This window comes from Mauremys reevesii, linkage group 2 (genome assembly GCF_016161935.1).
Source record: "Mauremys reevesii isolate NIE-2019 linkage group 2, ASM1616193v1, whole genome shotgun sequence".
Taxonomy (NCBI): domain Eukaryota; kingdom Metazoa; phylum Chordata; order Testudines; family Geoemydidae; genus Mauremys; species Mauremys reevesii.
Window position 1 is genome coordinate 59605101 of NC_052624.1, and position 8651 is coordinate 59613751.

The 8651-nt window shown below is 38.7% G+C and overlaps 2 long non-coding RNA genes across 2 annotated transcripts; one reads left to right on the forward strand and one right to left on the reverse strand.

Moving 5' to 3' along the window:
• Positions 1 to 535: 535 nt before the first annotated feature.
• LOC120396963 lies at positions 536 to 8174 on the reverse strand. The gene is made up of 3 exons (XR_005593579.1): positions 8038 to 8174; positions 7739 to 7888; positions 536 to 652 (listed from the first exon to the last, which is right to left on the reverse strand). It is a non-coding gene; the product is annotated as an uncharacterized LOC120396963 (long non-coding RNA).
• LOC120396965 lies at positions 7121 to 7949 on the forward strand. The gene is made up of 2 exons (XR_005593585.1): positions 7121 to 7273; positions 7843 to 7949. It is a non-coding gene; the product is annotated as an uncharacterized LOC120396965 (long non-coding RNA).
• Positions 8175 to 8651: the final 477 nt, after the last annotated feature.

The following is an 8651-nucleotide window of genomic DNA, read 5'->3' on the forward strand; positions in this document are numbered from 1 at the left end:
AGCTACATCAGTGACCACATTTCTGTTCTTGACTTGCCAAGACAGCTGTGCTTCTTTGGGACAATGCAGCTCAAAATACCAACAATCCACTTCATCTGGAAAGTGCTTAGATACTCCTGTGATGGGCATTAAACCCTAAGGAAAATAGATAGCTGATCCCTGAAGATATCACAGGGCTTGCACAGACTTGCAGTTGAGTTCCTGAAGACATGGAAGGTAAAAAAAAAACCAAACAAGCAAAAAGCCCTCTGTTTTCTTTGGAAATGAATATGCAAATTAAATACCAGACATTTTCATGGCCCAGTGCAGGCTGCGGTGGTGCTGCTGTTTGTAAATGCACCCAGACAGCTCTGAGAGGGTGGTGGCTCCTCCCTTCTGAAAGAATTTTCCTAGAAATTCAGGACACTTCACATGACTTAAGTATAGCCTAAAAGTGAGAGAGGTACTGTAAAAGCCTTTACAATGAGACTATAAATATTGCATACCTTTAGAGGTTTATATCTTATAAATCTTTGAAAACAATAGTGAAATACTATTTTTTCCTTTCAAACATTTTTAATTTTCATACTGCCAATGCATTTTCTTGATTGAGCTGGCTGGAACACGGGGACAAGTTGAGGTGCCGTATGATGGGCTAGTTTGAATTAATATCCTTGTGAGTTGAAAGAAAGAAAAAAGTCAAAGAATACATTAGAAGTCAAAGCCACAAAGAAGTCAGAGAATATATTACTCTTCCCAATTTTAAAATGCAAAGTATAAATATGATTTGTTTTCTGGTAAATAGCAATCATGTATAAAATGGGAACAAACTATGGAAAATAATTAAATAAAAGTCTATTCATGTGAAATCCCAGGAACTTTAGTGTTGTGGAACACTGTTGGGCAGCTTCAGATTTGTAAGCTCTTTATCTCAACTGAAAGGTGAAATTAGCAGCTTTTTCAAAACCCTAGGAAGCTATTGTGTCAATGCTACACTCTGGAGACCACTGTTTGATTCCAGTGCCACTGGTTTAGATGAGCACTGCAATCAAGAATATTAAAAGTGAGTTTTTGAATTGTGTTGCATGAAACAATGGCGCTTCTTACAAACAAAGAAACTGAATGAGGACCGTATTTTAGAAACATTTATCGTAGTATAACAATATTATACATGCCAAATGATGTAGCTGAATTCAGCAGCATAAAAGCCACCAACACAAGTAAAACACTGGGGGTGGGAGGTGGAATCTGAATAAAGAGAATGAAGTATTAAATATTTCAATGTACGATGCCGGACATCTTACTGAATACTTAATTGTTAATATTGTGAAGAATAACAGAGTAAAGTTGTCTCTAAAAATAATTTACAAATCCATAGCTTCTCCTCTTACATACAATATTCTATTGGCTTTTTTAATTATTAAAGATAATCTACAAGGTATTATTTTAATTTGAGCAGCAAATTGCATCACTGTTCATTACACTACCTACAATATAGGTATAAAATTATCCAATTTTGCTCCATTCTTTTAATTTACTTTCTTGAAAGTTGCTAACAAAGCATCTTCAGAGGATACATGATGTTTCGTAGTACAGAGGGCAGATTATGGTCTCATTTACACTGATGTAAATCCAAAGTAACTTCACTGATCTGTAACTGTCATGTTGTGGCTTTTGTTCACAAATTTAATTTTTTTAACACATCCAGGACTTTGCAAGTATTGTGGTAAACCAGTCAAAAAAGCTATATTAGAATAATTATATTTTTGCTACCATGCAAAAGCATCCAAAGCAATATACTGTACAAGTTCATTACCAGAAATGATGAGAAATAAAACAGTCTTCCTGCTCCATGATAGGGTTTATGAGAATATCCCTAGATGATTCATTAGTTTTAAACTGACATGAAAATCAATTAATTTTAATGGGGAATAACAGATTATGTGTTTAATAATTCATCTAATTTCCTGAGGCAAAGCGAATTAGACAATGCAATGTAAATCTAATAACAGTTGTGACCACATAATTTGACTGTCAAGAGCAAAGCTTAGTGAAATGATCAAGAATGAAACAGAGAGAAAAACATTAATTGTGTGTAAACTGAGTGACAGTCCCATGTAACCCTAAAAGGCTGTGAGTTCAGTGTAATTATTTCTATTCAGTCTTCTTTAAAAAATTGTCCTACTATTTTTTAAATTATGTATTCACATTAATTGGACAAATTAATAAATAACATAACATAACTTTCCTGCACTTTCAATTTAGAGGTAATTTTCAGTTGCTAGAGACTTTACAGAGTGCATGAAACTATGTGAAAATTGTTTTATAGTCTGCATTAATTAAACAATAATGACCCCCAGATCAGGCATTTCCTGGTTGTTAATGACCAGCTGGAGGAGTTGAGGACCCGAAGCAGAGCAGAGGGTCCTTAACCTGGTTGGTCATTAACGTTCGGGAAATGCCCGACCCAGAGGTCATTGTTGATATTATTCTAAATCATGATAATTGTTATGTTTTTCCATACACAAAGAGCAGGCATCTACTTTCAGTCTGAATTATTTCAGATTAAGAGGAGCAACAAAACAGGAAAGAACAAAAGTAAAGGCACACAAGAGAGTGAAATGTGCATCTCCTTTGTAACATACTGCATCACTGCCTCACAATATGGTAGCTGCAGACAGACGGCTACTAGAAATGTTAAGGTGCAGTGCACAGAAAACAAGATCACAGCATTTACTAGGTTTGTATCATACACCACACAGTAACAATAACACACTAAGAAAAATAAAGGGATTACCTTTGTGTATGTTAAAATATATATACATTGAAGTACATGTTGCCATGGATACAGGGCTCTGTTTAGAGTACTGATCTTTTCCTCCCATCTTATGGACACCATAATGACCAATAGGATTACAGGGCTTCAGTCTTAGTGTTGGTGATGTAATTACTAAAATAATCTAAAGAAATGGTATGAAAGGCCCAAAGTGCTTTCCTTCCCACTACCACTTATAACAGAATCAGCACATTCTTAGATGGTTTTTATAGTTAAAATTCTGTGGAGTGTAATCAAAGCAAGTTGAACACCAAGCTTGTGGTATGGCCCTACTACTCTCATCTTCCCTTTTCCTATACTTCACGTTAGTTAATTTTAGAGTTGAGCCTAATTAGTACCCTGAATTTAAACACCCTGAACTCTGGAAGTAACAGGAACTGGACATCAACCTGCAGTTCTAGATCCAAACAAGATATCAATGTCCAGGTCCAGATTGGAAGTGTCTTCTCGAGTGTTTCCTACTACTGACACACCATTTCTGATTACTCTTGCCTGCTCCCCTTTATACCCCAAGTTTGCTCCACCCCCTACCTTTTGTTCTCTCCTTTCTTCAGGACAGCACTACCTGCAAGGCTGCTGCCAGTGCAGGGGAGTCTACACTGACAGCTGCCTCTACATAACTGCTCTGGGGGAGGTAAACCACAGCAATATCTGCCTCCTGTTTCTGGGGGTAGGAGTAGAGGGAAAAGGGATGCAGGGCTCCAGCTGCTTTTCTCAAAGGTTGAAGAGAAGATGAGAAAGGAGTCCTGAACATGGCCCTCTCTGGTGCCCACTGCCACCTTGCTGCATGTGGTCTTTGGTGTTTTCCTTTGGGGTCAGTTCTTCTCTGCTACTTTTGTGCAAGGAAGTACAAGAAGGTCAAATATGGGGAGGGGAGATGAAGTGGGAGAGAGGCACAGATATAGGCTGGGTGAGGTAAAAAAAGATGAATAGACATGGGGGATGGAAAGGAGATCCCTATGGAGAGTAACCCCTTGCATGCTTCCAGGTGACCCTTCTGACTCCTCATGCCACAAAGCACAAGTGGGAGATGGAAGAGGTGAATACTACCTCCTCAAAGATGCCAATGGTAAGTGCAATGTCATGTTGGGGGCCAGCGTCTTGCCTGCTACTATAGAAACAATGCGCATAAGAGCAGTGATTGAATACTAGAGCTGGTCAGAAAAACTTAGATGGAACCGTTTTCCATCAGACAATGCTGTTCCACTGAAGTCAAAATGTTTCGCAAAATTGTGTTGATTTTGCTGAAATTTTGTTTTGGAAAAAAACATTTTAAAAAAGTTCTGATAATGTCAAAAAATCACATTTTGACATTTTCAGAATGAAAAATGTTGATTTTCTATTTTGTAATGTTTAACTGTCTGCACTTAAGCCGCTTTGTAATGATGGGTCGGGGGGTTGCATGTTGTTATTTTATTCCACTATATGTTTATTTTATAAGTAGAATAAGAATTATTTAAAGCGGAAAGTGAGCAGGGGAAAAATTGGAAAGGGTAAAATACTTCACATTTCAATAGGCCATCAATCAAGAACTAACGATGGCCATTGGAAAGGCAAAATATGATGATTAGTGTTGTGACACTATATATTTCTTCATGCTAGAAAGTGGCATTGAGAGATACAGATAAGCTGGGTAAAACAGCTGAAAGTCCTAAGGGAATTTTAAATTTATTGTTTTTAACATCAGCATTTAAATGAATCCCTTGAAATAGGCTTACAGCAAATGAGGAATATTTATTCATAGCTATGTGTACATTAAATTTAAAGAATTGCATGAGGTCAGTTTCAACAGATTTCTATTGATTCTTCTAGTTAATAAAGAGTTAAAGGATGAAGTGAGTTTTTTAAAAATATAAGTGCTCTGAAGGTGCTAGAAAGGAAAAGCATAGTACTAAGTGGTCATGTGGCTAGTGCCATTCATCTTGGTAGTGACTATCTGTCAAAAGTGGCAAGAGCCCCTGTTAACAGCCCTGACCTGTGCTGTAATGAAGGGAGAGTGCACAGCAAAGTGTCCATTATCAGGCAGTTGGGAGCAGTAAATTGGTGTAGTTTGCCTCAATCTTGCAGCAAGTTGAGATGTAACATAGGTGGGGATCAGCAAGAGGCAATTTTATCTTATGATCATTTTTGTCAGATCACATCAGAGTGGGAACTTAGTCAGATTCAGGCTTTCAATTAAACAAGTCCCCACAGTAAGTGACCACTCCCAGGAATGCTTTCTCTGGGCCTTTATGAAAAATCATGTAAATACATCTGCTGATGTTGGGACAAGAAGCAGTCATGGAGAGTAAGGTAAACAACACACCTACATGACAGTCATGTACAATCAATCACATCTTGCACCCACTCAGCAGGGCTAACAGCATGTAATAAAAATAGGCCACCTATGTTACTGATACAGGACTACTACTGTGTCTACACACAATTCTAACTAGAAAAATCTGTTTAATATCGTTTGCTCTTTTTTTTTAACAAATAAAAGCTCAGAGATGTTCACTCTTATTATAATGAATTATCCAGTTCCAGTGCCTCTTTACTGAGTACTAACCACAAAAATCTGTGCAATGCCCAGTGTCTGATTCAGATGCATAAAGACAAGAACAGTAAGTTAAGTCTGAAACTACTGTGCAGCCTTGACCTTAGAGAGCACTCAGTAAATTGCAGTAGGAAGCAGAAGACAAGTGTACTTGTCTCAGCTTCAGTTCACTCTTCCCCCCCCATCAAGAGCCTCTATCCTCATCCTCCACCCCCCATCCCTCCTAGGGGCTGAGCCAGGTACCCTGATCATCCTCCATACAACCTGCTAGTTCACTTCCTCTCCTCCATTATATAATTCCACACACCTCCCTACTGCCACCCACTTGGCCAGTTCTCTCCCCACTAATGAAATGTACCTGCCTCCCACAGCAGGTTCCCAACCACACTGTCAGGTTAGGAACTGCCAGCAGAGGAAGAGCACGTCTGGGGAACAATGTGGTGAGACAGGTCAGGAATCTTACTTACTCTGAATAGCAACATTCCCTATGGGCCTGTTCTGACACTTTTCCCATATGGGAAAATCCTAAAGAATTTAATAGAGAATGATCTTCCTATAGACATTTTAAACTAACTTCTTGATTTCTATGGTAAATATCTATTAAATAGTCTATATGGAAATTATACAGGATGGCTCTGAAATTCTAGAGTAAGAATACAGATTTCTATTCCATGTTGTGATTGTTACAGGGGCACTTGTAGTGCCTCCTGTGTAAGTCACCTAACAATTTACATTATAAAAGATACTTGTGACCTTTTCTGAGACGCTCTAACACCTCTGTTGTTTGCAGTATGTCTTTGAAATTCTGCCGGGGCAAAGCCCTCCAGCTAGAAAAGTGCCTTTTCTTGATCCCGCTAAATTTAATTCAGGATTTGCTGAGATAAATATAGAAAATCAGCTTTCCTCTTCTGTCATGTGCATGCCTCAGGAAAATTTTGTCAGCATGCCAAAAAAAAATGACAGAACAGGAACATTCGAAGGCTGAACCCATCCAGCTGATAAAGCAGCAGCAGCAGATTCTGCAAGGGGAATGCCTGGGAGCTGGCAGAGCAGCTGAAGCTAGGGTGGAGGAGAGATGTGCCAGGCCTTGCCTAGTGACTCCATAGACCCAGCACATATCCAAGCAGCCCATTTTGGGGTACCACACGGAGCAGGAACTCCAACCAACTCTTGGAGTGGGAGAAAGAAAGCCAGGCTGAACTTCTCCTAACCACCCCCAGCTACATATTCCCCACTCAGCCTGGTGCCTGCTAATGTAGTTAGTCCTGTAGCTCCAGTGGTAGCAGTCTGTGTTGCAGTGCTGAAGGTTCAGCGTTCAAACATGGATGGTGATGGATGGTTGTTATGATTATACATAATAGAATTTTGTTTACCTTTTTCCATAAAAAAAACAAAACCAAACCAAACCAAAACAAACCAATTCCCCCCCCCCCCCATCTCTAGGAAATTACACACACAATTTTTTTGTTGAAAGAACGTTATTAAGGTTAGGAAATCAGCATGCTAAATTTAGGAAATTCCAGATTTACAGTTGTTGTGCAACTTTGATTCGGCTCCCTTGAGTGGATGTATTATAATACAATCATGAATTACATGATCATATTCTATGTTTTTTCCAGAGGACCCCTGCCTCATTCAGTACACTGGATGGGTGCATGGGGAGGGGGCAGAGTTAAGGCAGATTACTGACTTTTCCTAACTTTGGACTGCTTGATTTACCAATCTAAATAATATTCTTTTAACACAGTATGTTTGTGTGTAATAGGATTCTAGAGTCATTTCTATAGAATTATGTTACATTCCATGACCAGGGCCCTGCCTTTTAAGGCCTTCTGCCCTTCCTGTAAGCAAACATGGAGCACAAAATGAACAGTGACCCTAACTCAGCACTCTTCTCACTGCTATGGACACATTTCAGAGAGGTCAGGCAGGGGCTTGGGAATGTTGTTTTTCAGAGCTGGGACTGAGGGGAAGAGGAGCAGGCTGGCACTGTGGGTGAAGTGTGGAGAAGCAGCTTTGTGATTGGACCCCCCCATTCTGAGCTGGAAATAGCAGAGTCTGGGGAAACTTTAAAGTAAATGAGAGGTGAAAAGACAGGGAGAAATGTGCTCCTGATGTAAGGTAGGAGTCAAGTGGAGTTCTGCTGTGCTCCATTCTATTTTATCCTCTGTCAGTCTTTAATAAAATATAGACATGTAAATGAGGGGTGGGAGAGATAAGAGAATAGTCTCCTCTCTGCCTAGCTACTTTATACTGCATGGAAAGTATGAGCACCACTGCGGGAAAATCCTTGAAATATTTAGGGACAAGCTAACAGGTAGAGGAAGGAGTTGCAGTATTGCCAGCCCCAAACATTCAAAAAAATCATGAGATTTTTTAAAAATAACCTATTTTGGTGTCTTGTTCTTTGTCTTCTGGTCTTTGAGTCTTTAGGATTCAAGTTTTCAAGATTTTCTCTACTACCAAGTAACTGTATATTTTTTGTTTGCAGTGAAAGCTGAGATTGTCTTGTAATCAAATGACTTCAGGAGCTGGTGCTTTGGAAAAAAAACAACAAATATTGTGAGACACATAATAAAATCACAAGAGTTGGCAGTACTGGAGTTTTATCCTTAAATCTGTATATCCTAGGTTTCAAGAAGAGGAAACTTTCAGATGTATCAGATGGAAAACAGATGTCTTTTACCTTTTCATCTGAGTTTTAAAATGCCATATTTGCAAATCATCACAGATAATTGTGTTTAAACCTGAGTTTTCATCTTCCCAGCCCATTTTCTCTTCGTACTTGATCCTGTAATGAAATCATTACACTGAATTTATGACATCACATTCACTCCATGGCAACAAAGTGTGATGTTTACCAACCATGGGGATTAAGGTGACATCACCACAGAATCCAACTGCCAGAGAAGGTGCATTGTGAGGAAAAAGCATTTACATCAGACACAAATATCTGAAACCATTTCAAAGGAAAAAGATGAAATTACAGGCAAGCTGCTTTTCATAGAAAATGTTCCCGTTTTTTCAAGTGTGAAAATGTCTTTAAACTTTTTATCAGTTGAAAGAGATTTATTGCTTTAACTCCTTTCATTTTTTTAATCTTTTTATAGCAGTATTTTAAAAAGTTAATAAAAAGCAGAAAATGTGCCATTAAAAGGTTATCCTTTTTTGACTCAAAGTTTTGTACATTATTGTAAATAATTCACATCTTCTCAAGCCAACCAGTGTTCTCAGTTCCCCTATGCTCTGAGCCACCCTTTTCTTCTTTTGCTAGGAGTTTCTTGTTGTGCAATGGAAGAA